This window comes from Bufo bufo, chromosome 1 (genome assembly GCF_905171765.1).
Source record: "Bufo bufo chromosome 1, aBufBuf1.1, whole genome shotgun sequence".
In the NCBI taxonomy this organism is placed as follows: Eukaryota; Metazoa; Chordata; class Amphibia; order Anura; family Bufonidae; genus Bufo; species Bufo bufo.
In genome coordinates, this window is record NC_053389.1 from 609,648,119 (window position 1) to 609,668,002 (window position 19,884).

Below are 19,884 nucleotides of genomic sequence, written 5' to 3' on the forward strand. Positions count from 1 at the left end.
GTGACTTAACTTGCCTGGTATTTTTTGTTAGGGAAGGTGGCAATCCTACATTATGCGCATACTAAATTAGACCTGTCTTAGTGAATATGAGAGAGAAAAATAAGTTTTTTTTTTATCTCAACAGGGGGCGCCACTCATAGCTTAATTGCATATAAACTTATCATTACCATCATAAATGTTTAAAAGGTTAAAAAATATGGTTTTAAATATATATATATATATATATATATTTTACCGGAGTCACTCCGTCTTGGTGGATTGGAACACAATATTGCAGTGGAAAATCCACACGGCTTATATACCCTATAAAATCAATCCGTATAGTGGAATTATAATTGTACTCACTTCACCCAGGAGGAGAGATGGGGGATAAACTCAAAACACCCCCAAACCCTTCCTCCTGCGCCTGGTTCGCTTCTAGGATATCAGGAAATAACGGCAGTCCTAGGGCTGGAACTTCTTGTCAAATCCTTTATTCAGACAATCAGGGTAGGGTGAGGAAGAGGCCCAACGCGTTTCGGGGATATATAAATCCCCTTCATCAGGAGCACCAGGTGACTAACCCCCTCCTTTTTTTCCTCTTGTCCCTGATTTAGTGAATATGAATGAACCAGTCATTCTGATAAAGAACCACCAGAGGTCAGACTAATACCAATAGGCCTAGTCCTATTCATGAAGTGCTGTGCCACTACAGACAAAGCAGATATGTCTAGTTTGTGCCGGGGAAACATGATAACCAGCTTTGGTTTCAGGGGACGAATAAGTGTCACCGCCTCACATTCCTGTCAGACATAGTCGAACACACGGAGGTGGTGTGTGCACGTTTGTACATGTGAGCACACGGTGTTGCCGTGTCTCTTCATAGGACGCAGGTTTTATTAACATTGAAGCTTTCCGTTGCCATGTTGTTGAGGCAGTGCCCAATGCCCGGCGGCCAGCGTGCTCCAGCCGTGTGAGGCGCCGCTCCCGGCGTGTGCACAGGGGCCTCCCCTCCTGTTCCTGGGTGTGTTCCTGTGGCCACGCCCTTTCCTTTCTTCTGACAAGCTGAACCGTTGCTGCTCCGAGTCGTTGGGCCTGCTCCTCCGTGACACCGCCGCGGCTCCTGACAGCATCCCTGGCTGTGGCCTCCAGCGTCTGGTGTCACCCAGCATGTCACACGGAGGCTGAGCTGCGGACACCCCAGGCTTGTCACCCCGCCGCACACAGCTGCAGGTACATGGGTGAGGGAGACATAACGGCGGGGGGAGACAGCTGTTGTCTACGGCCAGGGAGGCCTGCCATGTCGGGGGCTCGCCATCATACAGGGGCTCTGATGATTACCACCTGGTGTCACCCCTAGATATGCCACCCTAGTGCCCTGACTGTTCCCGCACTGTCATGTCCTCATTCAGGTAATGTTGGGGGCATGATGCGCCCGGGCAGCGAGGTGGTCAACCGGCCAGGAATTTCTGGGCAGTCTGTAAAAAAAGGTGACTGTTATTCCAGTGTCTGTGAAAAAAATAGACGTATCCGTGATGATTTCTGAGGCTGGTGATGATTAGCATCACTTTACAGCTCCAGTAAATGCTGCTAGTGCGGTGCTATCAGTACTGCGGTATAGACTTGTGTTATCATTAGGTAGGGATTTCCAGTTTGTCCATAAAAGATCTTGTCTGTCTGTGATTTTGGTTTAAGTTGTCCAGAAAAATGAAAAATTCTGCTTGGCAGCCCAGCTGGGTAGTGCCAGCTGTCTGCCACCTGTGAGCCATGGCGTGTGCCCCATCTGATGCCTAGCTTTGTGAGCTGTAGTATTGACTACCCTGGTGTATACATTACGGTCACCGCTTGAGCCCCATCATGGACCGTCCGCTGTACACTACGGTCACCGCGTGAGCCCCATCATGGACCGTCCGCTGTACACTACGGTCACCGCGTGAGCCCCGTCATGGACCGTCCGCTGTACACTACGGTCACCGCGTGAGCCCCGTCATGGACCGTCCGCTGTACACTACGGTCACCGCGTGAGCCCCGTCATGGACCGTCCGCTGTACACTACGGTCACCGCGTGAGCCCCGTCATGGACCGTCCGCTGTACACTACGGTCACCGCGTGAGCCCCATCATGGACCGTCCGCTGTACACTACGGTCACCGCGTGAGCCCCATCATGGACCGTCCGCTGTACACTACGGTCACCGCGTGAGCCCCGACATGGGCCGTCCGCTGTACACTACGGTCACCGCGTGAGCCCCATCATGGACCGTCCGCTGCACACTACGGTCACCGCGTGAGCCCCGACATGGGCCGTCCGCTGCACACTACGGTCACCGCGTGAGCCCCGACATGGGCCGTCCGCTGCACACTACGGTCACCGCGTGAGCCCCGTCATGGGCCGTCCGCTGCACACTACGGTCACCGCGTGAGCCCCGTCATGGGCCGTCCGCTGCACACTACGGTCACCGCGTGAGCCCCGTCATGGGCCGTCCGCTGCACACTACGGTCACCGCGTGAGCCCCGTCATGGGCCGTCCGCTGCACACTACGGTCACCGCGTGAGCCCCGTCATGGGCCGTCCGCTGCACACTACGGTCACCGCGTGAGCCCCGTCATGGGCCGTCCGCTGCACACTACGGTCACCGCGTGAGCCCCGTCATGGGCCGTCCGCTGCACACTACGGTCACCGCGTGAGCCCCGTCATGGGCCGTCCGCTGCACACTACGGTCACCGCGTGAGCCCCGTCATGGGCCGTCCGCTGCACACTACGGTCACCGCGTGAGCCCCGTCATGGGCCGTCCGCTGCACACTACGGTCACCGCGTGAGCCCCGTCATGGGCCGTCCGCTGCACACTACGGTCACCGCGTGAGCCCCGTCATGGGCCGTCCGCTGCACACTACGGTCACCGCGTGAGCCCCGTCATGGGCCGTCCGCTGCACACTACGGTCACCGCGTGAGCCCCGTCATGGGCCGTCCGCTGCACACTACGGTCACCGCGTGAGCCCCGTCATGGGCCGTCCGCTGCACACTACGGTCACCGCGTGAGCCCCGTCATGGGCCGTCCGCTGCACACTACGGTCACCGCGTGAGCCCCGTCATGGGCCGTCCGCTGCACACTACGGTCACCGCGTGAGCCCCGTCATGGGCCGTCCGCTGCACACTACGGTCACCGCGTGAGCCCCGTCATGGGCCGTCCGCTGCACACTACGGTCACCGCGTGAGCCCCGTCATGGGCCGTCCGCTGCACACTACGGTCACCGCGTGAGCCCCGTCATGGGCCGTCCGCTGCACACTACGGTCACCGCGTGAGCCCCGTCATGGGCCGTCCGCTGCACACTACGGTCACCGCGTGAGCCCCGTCATGGGCCGTCCGCTGCACACTACGGTCACCGCGTGAGCCCCGTCATGGGCCGTCCGCTGCACACTACGGTCACCGCGTGAGCCCCGTCATGGGCCGTCCGCTGCACACTACGGTCACCGCGTGAGCCCCGTCATGGGCCGTCCGCTGCACACTACGGTCACCGCGTGAGCCCCGTCATGGGCCGTCCGCTGCACACTACGGTCACCGCGTGAGCCCCGTCATGGGCCGTCCGCTGCACACTACGGTCCACCGCGTGAGCCCCGTCATGGGCCGTCCGCTGCACACTACGGTCACCGCGTGAGCCCCGTCATGGGCCGTCCGCTGCACACTACGGTCACCGCGTGAGCCCCGTCATGGGCCGTCCGCTGCACACTACGGTCACCGCGTGAGCCCCGTCATGGGCCGTCCGCTGCACACTACGGTCACCGCGTGAGCCCCGTCATGGGCCGTCCGCTGCACACTACGGTCACCGCGTGAGCCCCGTCATGGGCCGTCCGCTGCACACTACGGTCACCGCGTGAGCCCCGTCATGGGCCGTCCGCTGCACACTACGGTCACCGCGTGAGCCCCGTCATGGGCCGTCCGCTGCACACTACGGTCACCGCGTGAGCCCCGTCATGGGCCCGTCCGCTGCACACTACGGTCACCGCGTGAGCCCCGTCATGGGCCGTCCGCTGCACACTACGGTCACCGCGTGAGCCCCGTCATGGGCCGTCCGCTGCACACTACGGTCACCGCGTGAGCCCCGTCATGGGCCGTCCGCTGCACACTACGGTCACCGCGTGAGCCCCGTCATGGGCCGTCCGCTGCACACTACGGTCACCGCGTGAGCCCCGTCATGGGCCGTCCGCTGCACACTACGGTCACCGCGTGAGCCCCGTCATGGGCCGTCCGCTGCACACTACGGTCACCGCGTGAGCCCCGTCATGGGCCGTCCGCTGCACACTACGGTCACCGCGTGAGCCCCGTCCGCTGTACACTACGGTCACCGCGTGAGCCCCGTCATGGGCCGTCCGCTGTACACTACGGTCACCGCGTGAGCCCCGTCATGGGCCGTCCGCTGTACACTACGGTCACCGCGTGAGCCCCGTCATGGGCCGTCCGCTGTACACTACGGTCACCATTGGATTCTTCAGTCTCTTCTTTGTGCATAGGGATCAGTCGCCCATCACCATTGGTCAGATGTCATGGCAGCTACATATGAACCCAATGGGTTCTGGTGAACATTGGGCATGTAGTACAATACCTCTCGTGATCAGAGGTCGTGCCATCTCCCAGTTAAGGAAGATTTGTGGACTGCAAAAAGTTGTTTTGTGTAGGGAGAAAGGTAAATGAGTGATTAGTTATGTCACCTAATATGATGGGGAAAACCATGACAGTCCACATCAGTCAGTTACGTGCAGATTTGCGATGGATTCCATCCTAGGCTTTGTATACGGTGAAATCTGCAGCATGATTTGACGTGCCCTGGATTTACAATGTGCACCGTTTGTACATTTTTTTATATGGATGAGATTTATTTTATTTTTTTTCAGTTTTGCTGTTTCTGTGAAACACTGAATTCTCCATCCACATTCTGTACCAGAAAATCGGTAACATTTGCGCCCCTCTGGACCTACTCTAAATGTGGGTGGTCTTAGTGGTTGGAGCATTGTTTACCCGTGTTCATACCCCATCCAGATGTATAGCGCTGACTTTCAGTCTGCAACACATCTGCCTCCTGTGAACATACGTTAAGTGGGTTGTGTGAGAATAGGTCATCAGGATCAGCCCCCCGCTGTTCAGCTGTTTGAAGGTGTGGCAGCGCTGCGCCCTCCTCTGTGTTTTCCTGCGCGCTGTTGACATTGTAGTGGCGGTGCGGCGTAATTAGCAAAGCATGAAGACACAGCACTACGTCATCTTCAAAAAACAGCTGATCACAGGGTGTCAGGAGTGTCACCCGCACAGATCATCTGTGTCAGAAAACTGGGTAGCCATCTGCACACTTTGCAGAAGTGCGGTTATTCTGCACGGATTTCCATGCAGAAAATCTCATGTACTCTTTGCGGATTGTTTCTGTGTAGAAATTGAAATATCCTTGCGGTTTTAGCTGTGGAAGGGTGAGATCTGCATTAAAACCGCATCTAATCCGTAATTAGAAACTGCAGATTTCCGTGCGTATAAGGTGCAGACACGCACAGAAATTCGTGTTGACCCACACTCATGTGCTGATGGCCTTAAAGAGGAAATTCAGGCGTCTGACTGGTCTCCTGTCAGGCGTCTCTTTGCCCTCTTCACAACTAGGCTGTAAAAAAATCAAAGTAGGCCTGAGGCTCTCGACCTGAGGCTCTCCAGCTGTTGCAAAACGACAACTTCCATCATGCCTGGACAGTCTACAGCTATCAGCTTATAGCAGGGCATGGTGGGAGTTGTAGTTTTACAACAGCTGGAGAGCCGCAGGTTGGCCATGCCTGATATAAGGGTACCGGCCATTTGTGCACCGCATCACGGATGCGGACTCATTCACTTGAATGGGTCGACAATCTGGAAGGTGCGGTGCCCATGTCTCCGCACCGCAAAAAAGTATGCATGCACTACTTCTTTGCGGTGGAGACGGTCGGATGCAGATTGGCTACCAAAATACTGACTGTGTGAAACAAGCCAAAGGGATAATAAATCGGGGCCTATGTTTTTTTTTTTCTGCTCTTGCATAATATCCAGGTATCATTGGGGATCCTGCAACTACTTCCGCTGCAGGAACTGATGTTTGCCTACTCTTCTGCGGACGTGCATAGTCGTGTGAACTGGCGGCATCTCATACCTGTTGTTGGAGTGAATAACGGGAATGTGATTTTACATGGAGTGACACGTCACTTCTGTTTTTGTGTACAGCTTGTGGCACTGAACTTTATGCCGAGCTCTCTCAGGATTAAGGGTCTGACCTCTAGAGCAGTGCCAACCCCGTCCTGAATGAAATGCTGGGGCTGGAGCAGTATTCTGTGGTTACTCCCCAGGTCAAGGTGACTAGGACGTTCTTGCTTTGTATACAGCACATAATGCCGTGTACACAAAGCGAGTAGCATAGTAGGGGACCTAGTTGGGTGTCTCACCCCTGCACAGACATGGAGTTCTTGTGTGACAGCTCATGCACAAGGCTGATCTGTAAAAAGGCACACTGGGGGTCATTTACGACAGGTACCAGGTAAGGTTCTGGCATAAAAAAGTCACAAGATCCTGTTTTGCAACTTTTGTATGTGACCGGTGTTTTTGCGCTATGCTTGCTATTTGGGAGTGGTGGGGGCTAGGCCCGACACATTTACTGGGGTTCCCTTTTTGACAAGCTGTGCGGCAATATTAAAAGAGGACCTTTCATGGGTCCAGACATTATGAAATAACTAGCAGGTTATGTATGGCATAGGGCATTTGCCCGCTGTGCCCCCCTGCAGTTTTCCCGCTCAGTAGGTCAATACTGAGCATCGGTACAGGGAGGAGGAGACGCCAGGGTTTCTCAATGGGCGTCTCCTTCTCTCTGGCTGTGACTCTCTCCGCTGTAATTGGACAGCGCTAAAGCCAGGGAGAAGGAGACGCCCATTGAGAAACCTTTGCGTCTCCTCCTCCCTGTACTGATGATATTCATTAGCATACCAGGCGGGAAAAGTGAACAGGGGACACAGAACGGAGCGGCGCCCAGACAAACTAGTAAGCAATATTACATCCCTGCACTATGCCCTACATAACCTGCTAGTTATTTCATAATGTCTGAACCCATGAAAGGTCCTCTTTAAGTCTCCCCACAGTTAACCGGGAAGGGGGCCGAGCAGGGGTGTGTCGGGGGGGTCGTTCCGGGGCAATTTTACTAATGTTTGCCTAGATATGAATACTGGTGTGTGCGGGGCCCGATGTAATAGAGAACAGTGACTGCACCGGGCCCTGCCGAGATTTCAACACCAGATGCCAGCCTCCACCCCTTGTATTGGGGGTCACTATTTACTGTACACAGAGACACTGTTATGGGGGATATCTGTGGATGATACATATATAACATAAGATGCTATATACGGTATGTGTGATCCACAGATTCCCCCCCCCCCCCATAAGTGTCATCCACAGATCCCCGCATAATAGTGTCATCCGCAGACCACCATTAGTTCAAAACCCACCAAAAGCACGCCTTTTGGTTCAAAATATTATTTTTTCCTATTTTCCTCCTCAAAAACCTAGGGCAAAATATACTGTATTTCTATTGGAGAGCAGCTCTATAATACTATCTGATGGAACGTGCTAAAGCTTTTTTTTTTCTGGCAAATTCTGCATAAAACTGGAATCATTTGGACGTATAGTAGGGCACCATAGATGTGTATAAGTAAAGCTTGGAGAGTATTTGGCGCCATAATCCACTTTTATGATTGCTTGTCCATTCACTCTATGGTTGAAAAGCAGACTGTATTGTTGGAATATACATAGTAAGCTAGAAGATCTCGGCCTGTAAATCCTTACATAGCCATACTCTTTGGTAGCGATTTCTAGTTTATAGTATTTGCTTTGTGACCAATTTGTTAATTGCAACCTGTCAGCAGTTTTGGACATATTAAACTGATGCCAGCACTAGGTATGGGCCAGGGAGAGCAGGGCAAATAAACCTTCTTTGGAGCTTTTTTTAGTAGTGAGAATATGAAGTTTTATTCTGCCAGGTTCTGCTCCTGCAGGTAAAGCTTCACTGTGGTCTACTACAGCCTTCTCATCTTCTGTGGTCACGGATGTAGGGAGCTTCTGGTTGGATGCTTCAGCTGTGACAGCAGCATGGTGAAAACTACTTACGGACTTACTGAAGCGACCAGATGTTTTTTCTGTGGCCTTAACCACATTTCCGTTTTATTAATAGACGTGTGTTACCCGCATTTTCCACAGTACACGTAGCCTTTTATTTTAATATGCATGTTCACACATCACTGGAAAAATCATGGAGACATATGCTCTTTTGATCCGTGATGCCACTCATTGAAGTCTGGGGGTCGGTGAAAAACCGCTGAGACAACACGAATAGCACTGGTGTTCTGTCATCGTTTCATGAACCATTAGGGGAGCTGTTCTGTGGAATACAGGTGACGCACGGAGGGCAAAAAAGGTACATGGAAAAGTGAACTCTGCCTGACACAGCAGTAGTGATCATTTTCTACAATTTTGACCTAATTTTCATATAGCATTACATATGTGGCCGCAGTGGTAAAATGCAGCCCACCAACCTTCATGTAAATGCTTTTTGGAGTGATCCTTGGTGCTGAAGACCATTATGCACAGGCCTCTTGTATCCTTGTACAGTATCTGAGATGAATTTTTATGATTTTCTGTAGAATCTGGTCAGTCTGTTCTATTAAATCCGTGTCTGCCCCATGAAATAGTAATTCTAGAGCAGCGTCTAAGTATTCGCACTGTGACCCTGTCTGATCATTGCTCAATGTAGAGATGAGTGAGTGAATCGATCTATCTAATCAGCAGTGCTGTCCCTGCAGGTGAAGAAGCGCATGCAGGGACATTTTACCCTGCGCAGGCTGGTAATTTACTTAGCATTCTGTATTCAGAATGCTATTATTTTCACTTATAACCATGTTATAAGGGAAAATACAAAAATTTACACAACACCGATCCCAAATCCGAACTTCTGTGAAGAATTTTCCCGCAACACACCTGCATCTTGTCCGGCCCTCACACGCGACGTCCGTGTAAAAGAGGCCTTACACTGGGTCAGTGCATGGCTATTAGAAATTGCCTGTCTACGGGCAGAGCTACACGTGGACAGAGAACACATATAGGCCACCAGTGCCAGGCTGAAATAGGAATGATTGCAGGGGAGCTGCAGCACTAATACAGACGCACCTCTAGTATCAAATTGCGTTGCTAGCCGCCATATGCCAAATTTTAAATGGTCACAGACTCTTTTGACTTCTAATGGGTTCCAAATAGGTTTGTGTCGTTTTGACAGCTAGCGATGCATGCACCAGTGGGTGCAGATGTGGACACCCTCCGCTCTGTTGGAAGTCTCTGCTCGCCCATTTTATTCTAGTTTCACTTTAATTGAAGCGATCTTGATTGTAAGCTCACATGGGTAGGGCTATGCTGATGCATTGTGCTAGGTGTTATGAATGCACTGCCTGGGTCTGTATTACAATCTGTGTCTGCAGATACATACGGAATAAATACAGTGCTGATATATATATTTTCCCTCGTCTTTTGTCTGCACAAAGCAAATGACTGTGCCCTGGTCTGCTTAAGGCTACTTTCACACTAGCGTTCAGAGCGGGTCCGTCTGATGTTTCATCAGACGGATCCGCTCCTATAATGCAGACGTTTGCATCCGTTCAGAACGGATCCGTTTGCATTATTACTTAGAAAATTTTCTAAGTCTGAAAGTAGCCTGAGCGGATCCGTTCAGACTTTACATTGAAAGTCAATGGTGAACGGATCCGCTTGAAGATTGAGCCATATGGTGTCATCTTCAAGCGGATCCGTCCCTATTGACTTCCATTATAAGTCTGGACGGATCCGCTCGCCTCCGCACGGCCAGGCGGACACCCGAACGCTGCAAGCAGCGTTCAGGTGTCCGCTCACTGAGCGGAGCGGAGGCTGAGCGCTGGCAGGCGGATGCATTCTCAGTGGATCCGCCTCCACTGAGAATGCATTGGGGCCGGACGGCTGCGTTCAGGACCGCTCGTGAGCCCCTTCAAACGGAGCTCACGAGCGGACACCTGAACGCAGGTGTGAAAGTAGCCTAAGATAGCGGTAATTGTCCCTCGCCTGCAGAGAGAACCAGCTCTAGATACTAGTAGTTGTTATTATACAGGATGGACAGTTTGGACACAGTTGTTACTAATTTTGATACATTGTTTCCTGTTGTGCATTTGCTTCTCTGCTTTGTGTGGTTGTGTAGAGCTGTGTGTATAAAGGTCCTCTCTGATGCCTTCACACATTTTGTTGCAGAATTTTCTGTGACTGGAAATCAATTCTATTCGTTTTAGGCTACTTTCACACTAGCGGTTCTATTTTCTGGTACTGAGATCCGTCATAGGGTCTCAATACTGGAAAAAAACGCTTCAGTTTTGCTCCCATTCATTGTCAATGGGAACAAAACGTAACTGAACAGAACAGAATGCTCCAAAATGCATTTAGTTCTCATACCGGAGAGCAAACCGCAGCATGCTGCGGTTTGCTTTCCGTCCTGGGATGCGAAGCAAGAAGGATCCGTGATGACCCACGATGCAAGTCAATGGGGACGGATCCGTTTTCTCTGACACAATAGAAAACTGATCTGTCCCCCGTTGACTTTCAATGGAGTTTTGCTTCCCCATTGAAGTGAATGGGTCCGCACCCGAGCCGCAAAAACTGCGGCTCGGATGCCGACCAAAACAACGGCTGTGTGCATGAGGCCTTAGGGTAAATGCACACGATCAGGATTTATGTGCGGAAAACCCGCAGAGAAATCCGTGTGGACAATCCGCATCAATTAGTGTGGATTTGCATGCAAATTTTACTATCCCCATTGAAGTGGGAAAAAAAAAAATCTACATGAAATCAGGTCAGGAAAAATAAAATAAATTGACATGCTGTGGATTTTAAAATCTGCACCACAGGTCAAAATCCGCACGCCAAAAAAGTAACATTGTGTACATCAGTAAGGGGGCATTCACATGACCGTATATCCGTGGATCCACACCTGTTCCGCAATTTTGCAGAACTGGTGCGGACCCATTCATTTCAATGGGGCTGCAAAAGATGCGGACAGCACACTGTGTGCTGTCCGAATCCGTTCCGTTCCGCGGCCCTGCAAAAAATATGGAGCATGTCCTATTCTTGTCTGTGCTTGCGGACAAGAATAGGCATTCTTTATATAGCAAAACACGGTTGTGTGAATGCACCCTGATTTTCATAGAACACAATGTACATGATGTGCAGATTTTTCACACACAATCCTGATTGTGTGCATGGCGCCTTAGGCCTCTTTCACACTTGCGTTGTTGGGATCCGGCATGCACTTCCGTTGCCGGAGGTGCCCGCCGGATCCGGAAAAACGCAAGTGTACTGAAAGCATTTGAAGACGGAACCGTCTTCCAAATGCTTTCAGTGTTACTATGGCAGCCAGGACGCTATTAAAGTCCTGGTTGCCATAGTGGGAGCGGGGGAGCGGTATACTTACAGTCCGTGCGGCTCCCCGTGCGCTCCAGAATGACGTCAGAGCGCCCCATGCGCATGGATGACATGATCCATGCGCTTGGGGCGCCCTGACGTCACTCTGGAGCGCCCGGGGAGCCGCACGGACGGTAAGTACACTGCTCCCCCGCTCCCCACTACACTTACCATGGCTGCCAGGACTTTAGCGTCCCGGCAGCCATGGTAACCATTCAGAAAAAGCTAAATGTCGGCTCCGGCAATGCGCCGAAACGACGTTTAGCTTAAGGCCGGATCCGGATCAATGCCTTCCAATGGGCATTAATTCCGGATCCGGCCTTGCGGCAAGTGTTCCGGATTTTTGGCCGGAGCAAAAAGCGCAGCATGCTGCGGTATTTTCTCCGGCCAAAAAACGTTCCGTTCCGGAACTGAAGACATCCTGATGCATCCTGAACGGATTTCTCTCCATTCAGAATGCATGGGGATAATCCTGATCAGGATTCTTCCGGCATAGAGCCCCGACGACGGAACTCTATGCCGGAAGACAATAACGCAGGTGTGAAAGAGCCCTTAGACTGCACGATTTTCAGGCCATTTATTGGGAACAAGAGTTTATAAGGCACATTTACCAAGACTGTCTTTTTAATGCCAGTCTTGGTTTCCCTCTTGTGCCGCTGTCGGATTCGTGTAATTTATGACCAGGCATGTGCCTCGTCATACATTGGGCGCATCTGTGGCAGTCGTTGCACATGGTGTAAAACCTACGCTAGCCCTTGGCTGGCATAGTTTTTCCACAAAAAAATGTATGCCTGTTTTCAGGCGTAAATGTTGGAACATTTTCTGGGGCTGGAGTCCCGGACCTGGCATGGTCCCCGACACACCCAACTGACGGACACCAACTAAGTATTCTTGCACGGGCCGGTGAGAAAAGGGGACTTGCAAGTATTATACACATGAAATGGTCACAAGTCTCTTAGTAAATGTGCCCCTGTACCTTCATCAGGATGAAAGATTATCTGCAGCATAGACAGTAGCTGTATTTTGTGGATCCTCGTTTTGCAGACTGCAAAATACATGCAGTCGTGTGAATGCGCCCTAACAAATAGAAGAGAATGAGGGAGGAATGATTGCAGTAGCAATGGCCTGTGTAGTCAGACCGGGGTAAACGAGCGCCGATGGATGTGTTCAGGCAGTGGAGTTTGCTTCTGGATGCTGGTGGAAAGCACAGAGCAGAATGAGAACTTTCCTGTGTGTGGCATCGCCCTCCTATAATGACCAGTCAGCTCTATTCTCATGTGTACCAGTCATTCTCCTGCTTTCTGCTGCATCACTGCCCAACAAGCTGCTGTGATGCTGATGAAATGCTTGGCTCGTGCCCAGGATTACAAGGTGACATGGCACATGATTCTGGATGCTAATGAAAGCAGGTTCGTTATCTGGACATGCGTTATGTAACAGCCTATTGCCTACCAATCACGGTGTCAAGAACATCTTTTTTTTTTCCTAACTTCTACTGCAAAAAAATGCCTTTCCACTTTTCCATTGCATGGTGCACGCTCAGTAAAGCTGGTAGCAGTGTAGTATTTTTCTCTGACCAATCACTTGTCAGCAGTGTGATCATGTGACTTCATTATATTAGTCAGCAGTGTGACTTCCTGATACAAACGGCCTGCTTGGAACCCCCTTCAGATCAGGTACCAAAAAAGTTCTAGGAACTATTTTCAATTTTGACCTAGTGGAAAGAACAAAGAAACAGGGTAAGGGCTCGCTTCCCCAAGCGAACTTTCTCAGTGCCCGTGCTGCTCACTGCAAATTGTGGTCCACAATGCACTGGCCGCGTGCACTCCGCTTGCAGATGCTGCCCCATTGACTTGAATGGGTCTGCGATCCATAATATACAGCCAATCTATCTTTTTGCCATGAGGAGGCACGGATCAGAAGCCCATGGAAACACGCGGGCTTCCAATCTGTGCCTCCACACCACAAAAAGATGAGTGAAGTCCTATCTTTGGTCATATCTGGCAGATACAGACCCATTCAAGTCAATGGGTCCAGATTCGTGATACGGAGTGCACACGGCCAGTTTACAGCGGTTTACAGTCCACAATACGGACATGGAGCAAGTAGACTCGTGTGCATAAGCCCTAAAGTCAAAAGGGTAGATAAACTCTGAGGCTATATTCATACGGCAAGTACTGTAATTAGCAGCTACAACCAAGACTTTGTTTGGTGGCATAGACTCTGCCAAATACGCTTCAGTACTCATCGGAGTAGTTTATACCTTTCTCATTGATCTACATCAGGGATGCTCAACCTGAGGCCCTCCAGCTGTTGCAAAACTACAACTCCCAGATGCCCTAATAGCAGTAAGCTGTGCAGGCATGCTGGAAATTGTAGTTTTGTAACAGCTGGAGGGCCGCAGGTTGGGCATTCCTGATCTACATGAAAGTAGTGTGCCACTTCTCCAGCCAGCTGCTGAAGAAAACTCTAACCTTGTGCACTTGGTTGTGTTTTTTCACACTGAAGTCAGTGGGAAGCTGTTGATTGGGGTTTTGAATGTGCATTAGGCCTCAAGCACGTCCATGTGCATTCCGTATTTTGTGGAATGGAAATGCTGGCCCCTAATAGAACAGTCGGATCCTTGTCCATAATGCAAACAATAATGGGACATGTTCTATTTTTTTGCGGAACGGCAATACAGACATACTGAAAAGGAATGCATACGGAGTAACTTTTTTTTTTTTTGCGGACCCATTGAAATGAATGGGTCCGCCAAAAAAGCGGAACAGACACGGGAAGAAAATACATTTGTGTGCATGAGCCCTTACACAGTGGAAAACGCCCATTTTCTACTGAATCTGCAACAGGTTTTGCCCATGTGATCATAGCCTAAGGCCTCGTTCACAATTCCGCGTTCTTTTAAAGTCCGTGGGAAAATCCATCCATGTTTCACCAGTGAAGATGTCCGTAAAGGATCAGTGTTTGGTTCGTGTGTCCGCGTTTTTTGTGCCATCAATATTATATGGATGCTGCTCAGCTGAAAATGAATTTCTAGAGCATCTCCTACCAGTGGTCAGTGAAAAACAGATCAAACATGGATACCATTTGTGCTGTTTTTCACAGATCCATAGACTTCTGTGGTCGTGTTTGGTCTCCATCACGGACCAAAGTAGTTGTTGTAGCTTATTTTTTGAATGGCGAAGTGTACTTTTCCATGGTACCATTTTTGGGGGAGGGTAACAGGGGGGAAAAAAACTTAGTATTTTTTACGGGTTTTTCTTTTTTTTTTTTTTTACATTTGTTCACAAGCGATATAAATAATGGTATCTTATATGGGTTCTGGCAAATACAGTGTGATATCATATAGGTGTGTGTGTGTTTTTTTTTTTTTTTTTACCACTTTTAATCCTGTTTCACACTGGAGTTACTCGTTCTGGCAGGGGAACAGCCTGCTAGATCTATAACTACAAGTCCGCCCAGCCATGTTCACTATAATGGGGACCGGCGTAGGTCTGGCAGTCGGACAAAAAAAAACGCTGCGGATTTTCGCCGGTCCCCATTTTAGTGAATATGGCTGGGTGGACTAACTGCACAGCACAGCTGTACACGGTAGTTAGAGATCCATCAGGCTGTTCCCCTGCTGGAATGAGTAATGCCAATGTGAAACAGGCCTTGCAAAGTAAAATCACTTTTTATGGAAAAAATTGTTTTATTATTTTTTTTTATTTTACTTTTAATAAGCTTTATTTTTTACTTTAAGTAGGGTGCATGGCTTAAATTTATAATATATACCCTTGCATACAGTGAAAGGTAGTATATTAGGCTGTTTGCTGCACAGTCGAATAGACATACAGTTTGGGCACTGCTGCTAGCTTTCGTTAGGCACCTGGCTGTCATGGCCGATGTTGGCAGAAGGAGCCCTCTTCTTCTAACTGCTTAGATCAGTGATGGTGAACCTATGGCACGGGTGCGAGAGGGGGCACTCAGAGCCCTCTCTGTGGGCACCCGCACCCTAGAAAAAGTCTATGGTGTACCAATATGCCTGAGTTTTCCTACCATTCATAAGCGCATGGCGCATTGAATGCAGGCCGGCTATTATACAGGGTGGGCCATTTATATGGATACACCTTAATAAAATGGGAATGGTTGGTGATATTAACTTCCTGTTTGTGGCACATTAGTATATGTGAGGGGGGAAACTTTTCAAGATGGGTGGTGACCATGGCGGCCATTTTAAAGTCAGCCATTTTGAATCCAACTTTTGTTTTTTCAATAGAAAGAGGGTCATGTGACACATCAAACTTATTAGGAATTTCACAAGAAAAACAATGGTGTGCTTGGTTTTATCCGTAGTTTCAGGTGCTGCACATCTCGTATCTTCACAGCATAGACGATTGCCTTCAGATGATACGAGATGTGCAGCACCTGAAACTACGGATACTGGAAGCCTGTGCTAGCATTTCTCCTGCGGTGTTGCTATCAGTGTGTGAAGAGTGGGAGAAAAGGGTTGCATTGACAATCCAACACAATGGGCAGCACATTGAACACATTTTGTAAGTGGTCAGAAACTTGTAAATAACTCATGAAAGAATAAAGTTACGTTAAAACCAAGCACACCATTGTTTTTCTTGTGAAATTCCCAATAAGTTTGATGTGTCAAATGACCCTCTTCCTATTGAAAAAACAAAAGTTTGATTCAAAATGGCCGACTTCAAAATGGCCGCCATGGTCACCACCCATCTTGAAAAGTTTCCCCCCTCACATATACTAATGTTCCACAAACAGGAAGTTAATATCACCAACCATTCCCATTTTATTAAGGTGTATCCCTATAAATGGCCCACCCTGTAGATAAACTAGCAGAAGGATCCGGCTTCGCACAGGTATATTTCATCTATTATACTTAATGTCGTCGTGTAGCCCTAGCCTAAAGCTGACCTACAGCAGTAAAGAAAAATGGCTGGATTGTTATGGAAACCTGGAGTAAAACTGTGTGTATGTGGAGACTAAGGACCTGCGAGCTTCTATTGGCTGATTAGGGACATGTGACCGTGTGTATGGCAGTTGGGATATGAGTGAAAGACTTGCAGGCTTGTAATGGCTAATGCAGGTCATTTTTTGGGAATATCTCGGGAACGGTACAACCTAGAGAGCTGTGGACCCCCCCCCCCCCCCACAAGATTTATTTCCAGGTAGCAATGGATGTGTATACCAAGTTTCCACGGCATCCCCCTTCATGACGGATGGAGGTTGCTCCCCTTGTCACTCTAGGGACAGGAAACGGAGAGGGTTAAAAGGGCCCCTCCCCTCACACACCCCAGTGTTTTCCTGTCCCTACAGGACGAGGGGATGCACGGATGAAGGGGGCCAGTCAATCGGGTCCTCCTGTGGTCTCCTTCCTCCTGGCATTAACCCTCCCCCCCCCCCCCCCCCCCCCCCCCCCCCCCCTTATCAAAAAACAGACTTTGCTTAATTCCCTTTAAGGGGGTCCCTGGTGTTCGGGCCAGAGTTGGACAAGATTTTGGAAGATGCTGCAGATAAAAAGAAAGGGTTTCCAGTTGAGAGAGCTCCTAGGGAAACCCAGTCCTTTTGCGGCAACAAACGTCCTTCCAGAAATTCTGCTGAAAAAAGCAGTAACCTAAAAAGGGGTAAAGGGAAAAATGTTATCCTCAACTCCAACTTTAGTTCTGACCCTACCCCTGAAAAAAATGACAACGATCAGGTTGGGCTCTGCAAGTAGTAAGGCAAGGGTTAAAAATAGTTTTTAAGTCTACCCCTCCCCCAATCAATTTTTAGGTCACAACCTTCTCCTCCCCGGCAGAGTCAGCCCAGTTAGAGAAGGCCAATTTTCTCTCCCACTGGGACCGAAGTCAATCGTCCCTAGACAAAAGATTCCAATTTCCTCAGTCACCAAAAGATCCCTGAATTGGTGGCAGGACAAGTGGAATCTAGCTGTAGGAATCTTCTGGTCCCATTCTCCTGTAGTGACAGTAACTACAGATGCAAGCGGGACAGGTTGGGGAGAAGTGTCCCAATGGGGCTCAGTTCAGGGCGTCTGTACATCAGAGGTCGGAGGTCCTCCAATTACAGGGAACTCAGGGCTGTTTGGGAAGCACTAAGGTCCCTTCAGGGTCAGCTAGTCGGGGAAACATCTCAGGATTTACTCCGACAATACAACAGCAATCTCCTTCATAAGGCATCTCGACTATCCAGTCAGGGAGAAGACCTTCTACAGTTTCTGTCTATTCTAGGACCTGGCGTAGGTTTAATTCCTGGCTGCTGGATAGACCCTTTGACATAGACAACCCTAGTATCCCCCTAATCCTGGACTTCTTGCAGGAATGTCTGCAGAAGGGCCTTGGTTATAACAACATCAAGGTACAGGTGACGGCTCTGTGAAGCTTCCCTGGGGTGTCTCTAGCTAAGGATAAGCTAGTGAGGAGGTTCGTCAAAGGTGTCAGTGTAATTAAACCTAGGTCTAGGCCCTCTGTGCCCAGTTGGGATCTCAACTTAGTGCTGTCAGGATTAACAAGAAGTCCCTTTGAGCCTGTTTCGGCGGCAGAAATTAAATTTCTTTAATGGAAAGCGGCTTTTTTAGTTGCAGTTTCTACAGCCCGCAGAATAGGGGAAATCCAAGCCCTTTCTATTAGAGAACCTTTTTTTAGGGTCTCAGATGAGAAGATTATTCTCAGACACCGTCCAGATTTTCTCCCTAAGGTGTCTTCTTATTTTCATAAAAGCCAAGATATTATTTTACTTTCTTTTTGTCAGAACCCCAAAAATGAGAGAGAACAGCTGTTTCACACTCTCGATGTTGGGAGAACAGTTCTCAGGTACCTAGAAGCTACAGCTGAGTGGAGGTTAGATGAGAACCTGTTTGGGGGTAAGAATAGAGGCAAGAAGGCCTCAAAGGACACGGTTGGTAGGTGGATCAAGTCAGACATCATAGGAAGGTGAAGGGAAGGATTGTCCTCTTGCAATAAAAGCACACTCCACAAGAGCAGTCTCTTCTTCCTGGGCCGAGAGAGCAGACGCATCTGCAGATCGAATCTGCAGGGCGGCTACATGGTCAAGCCTTCACACATTCACCCGTCATTACAGACTGGACGTGTTGGCCAAGAAGGACTGTTCCTTTGGACGCAAGGTCATTCAGGCCGTGGTCCCTCCCTACAGCTACTTATCTGGTATGGCTCCATTTTGGTGCTGTCATGAAGGGGGATGCCGTGGAAAAAGGAATTATTCCTACTGTTAATTTGGTTTCCACTAATCCTTCATGACGGCACCACCGTAACTCCCACCCTATAATTTTGGTGTTGGGTTTGTTATCTCACATCCTGGTAGTAATTTGAAAAAGCACTGGGTTGTGTGAGGGGAGGGGCCCTTTTAACACTGTTTCCTGTCCCTAGAGCGACAAGGGGAGCAACCTGCATTTTGGTGCCTTCATGAAGGATTAGTGGAAACCGAATTAACGGTAGGAATAATTCCTTTTTAGTTGAAATCGATGGTTGTGTTTTTGAGCGATCGCGGAACATACACACATACGTATATATAGATAAGTACATGGAAGATATACTATCTTGGACTTTAGTATTCAGGTTAAATTGCTGTGTTGGCACTTTGCGATAAATAAGTAGGTTTTGAGTTGCAGTTTGGGCACTTGGCTGCTAAATGGTTTGCCACTACTGCTCTAGATGCCGCGGTCGCTGTTGACCACAGCATTTAGGCATTTAACCCCTTAGGGACGCATGACGTACCGGTACGGCATGTTTCCCGAGTCCTTAAGGACCCATGACGTACCGGTACGTCATGTGTTGTTCCGATCACTGCCGCCTGGCGGGCGGTGATCGGAACACGGTGCCTGCTCAAATAATTTAGCAGGCACCACGGCTAAATGCGCGGTTGGGTCCCGTGACCCCCCCCCCTCCCGTGTCGGCGATCGCCACAAATCACAGGTCAATTCAGACCTGCGGCTTTTTATTGTGCGGGCGGCGGTAGTTGGCGGTGCCATCGGGTCCCCATGGGGCTGTGGGGGGGACCCGATGGCATGGAAGGCAGCGCGATTCCTAAGGAAGGCATCGCGCTGCTTTCCGGTGAAGAGCCTGTGAGATCCAGCCCCCTGGATCTCACAGGCCGGAAGCTGTATGAGTAATACACACAGTATTACTCATACAGCCAATGCATTCCAATACAGAAGTATTGGAATGCATTGTAAAGGATTAGACCCCCACAAGTTCAAGTCCCAAAGTGGGACAAAAAATAAAGTGAAAAAAAAGTTGAAAAAATAAAGTTTTCCCCCCCAAAAATTTAAAGTTTCAAGTAAAAATAAACAAAAACGTCATTTTCCCCAAATAAAGTAAAAAAAAAAAAAAAATTGGTAAAAAGTAGGGGGGGGGGGTGGGGTGGAAAGTATACA

General features: G+C 49.6%; 1 protein-coding gene across 6 annotated transcripts in view; it reads left to right on the forward strand.

Moving 5' to 3' along the window:
• The first annotated feature begins 1,036 nt into the window (after positions 1-1,036).
• HERC1 (HECT and RLD domain containing E3 ubiquitin protein ligase family member 1) overlaps positions 1,037-19,884 on the forward strand; it is a 186,126-nt gene continuing 167,278 nt past the window's right edge. For all 6 annotated transcript variants that reach the window (XM_040413647.1, XM_040413648.1, XM_040413649.1 and 3 more), the window contains exon 1: positions 1,037-1,212. The gene's annotated coding sequence lies outside the window, so the exon portion shown is untranslated. The remainder of the gene's footprint in view (positions 1,213-19,884) is intronic.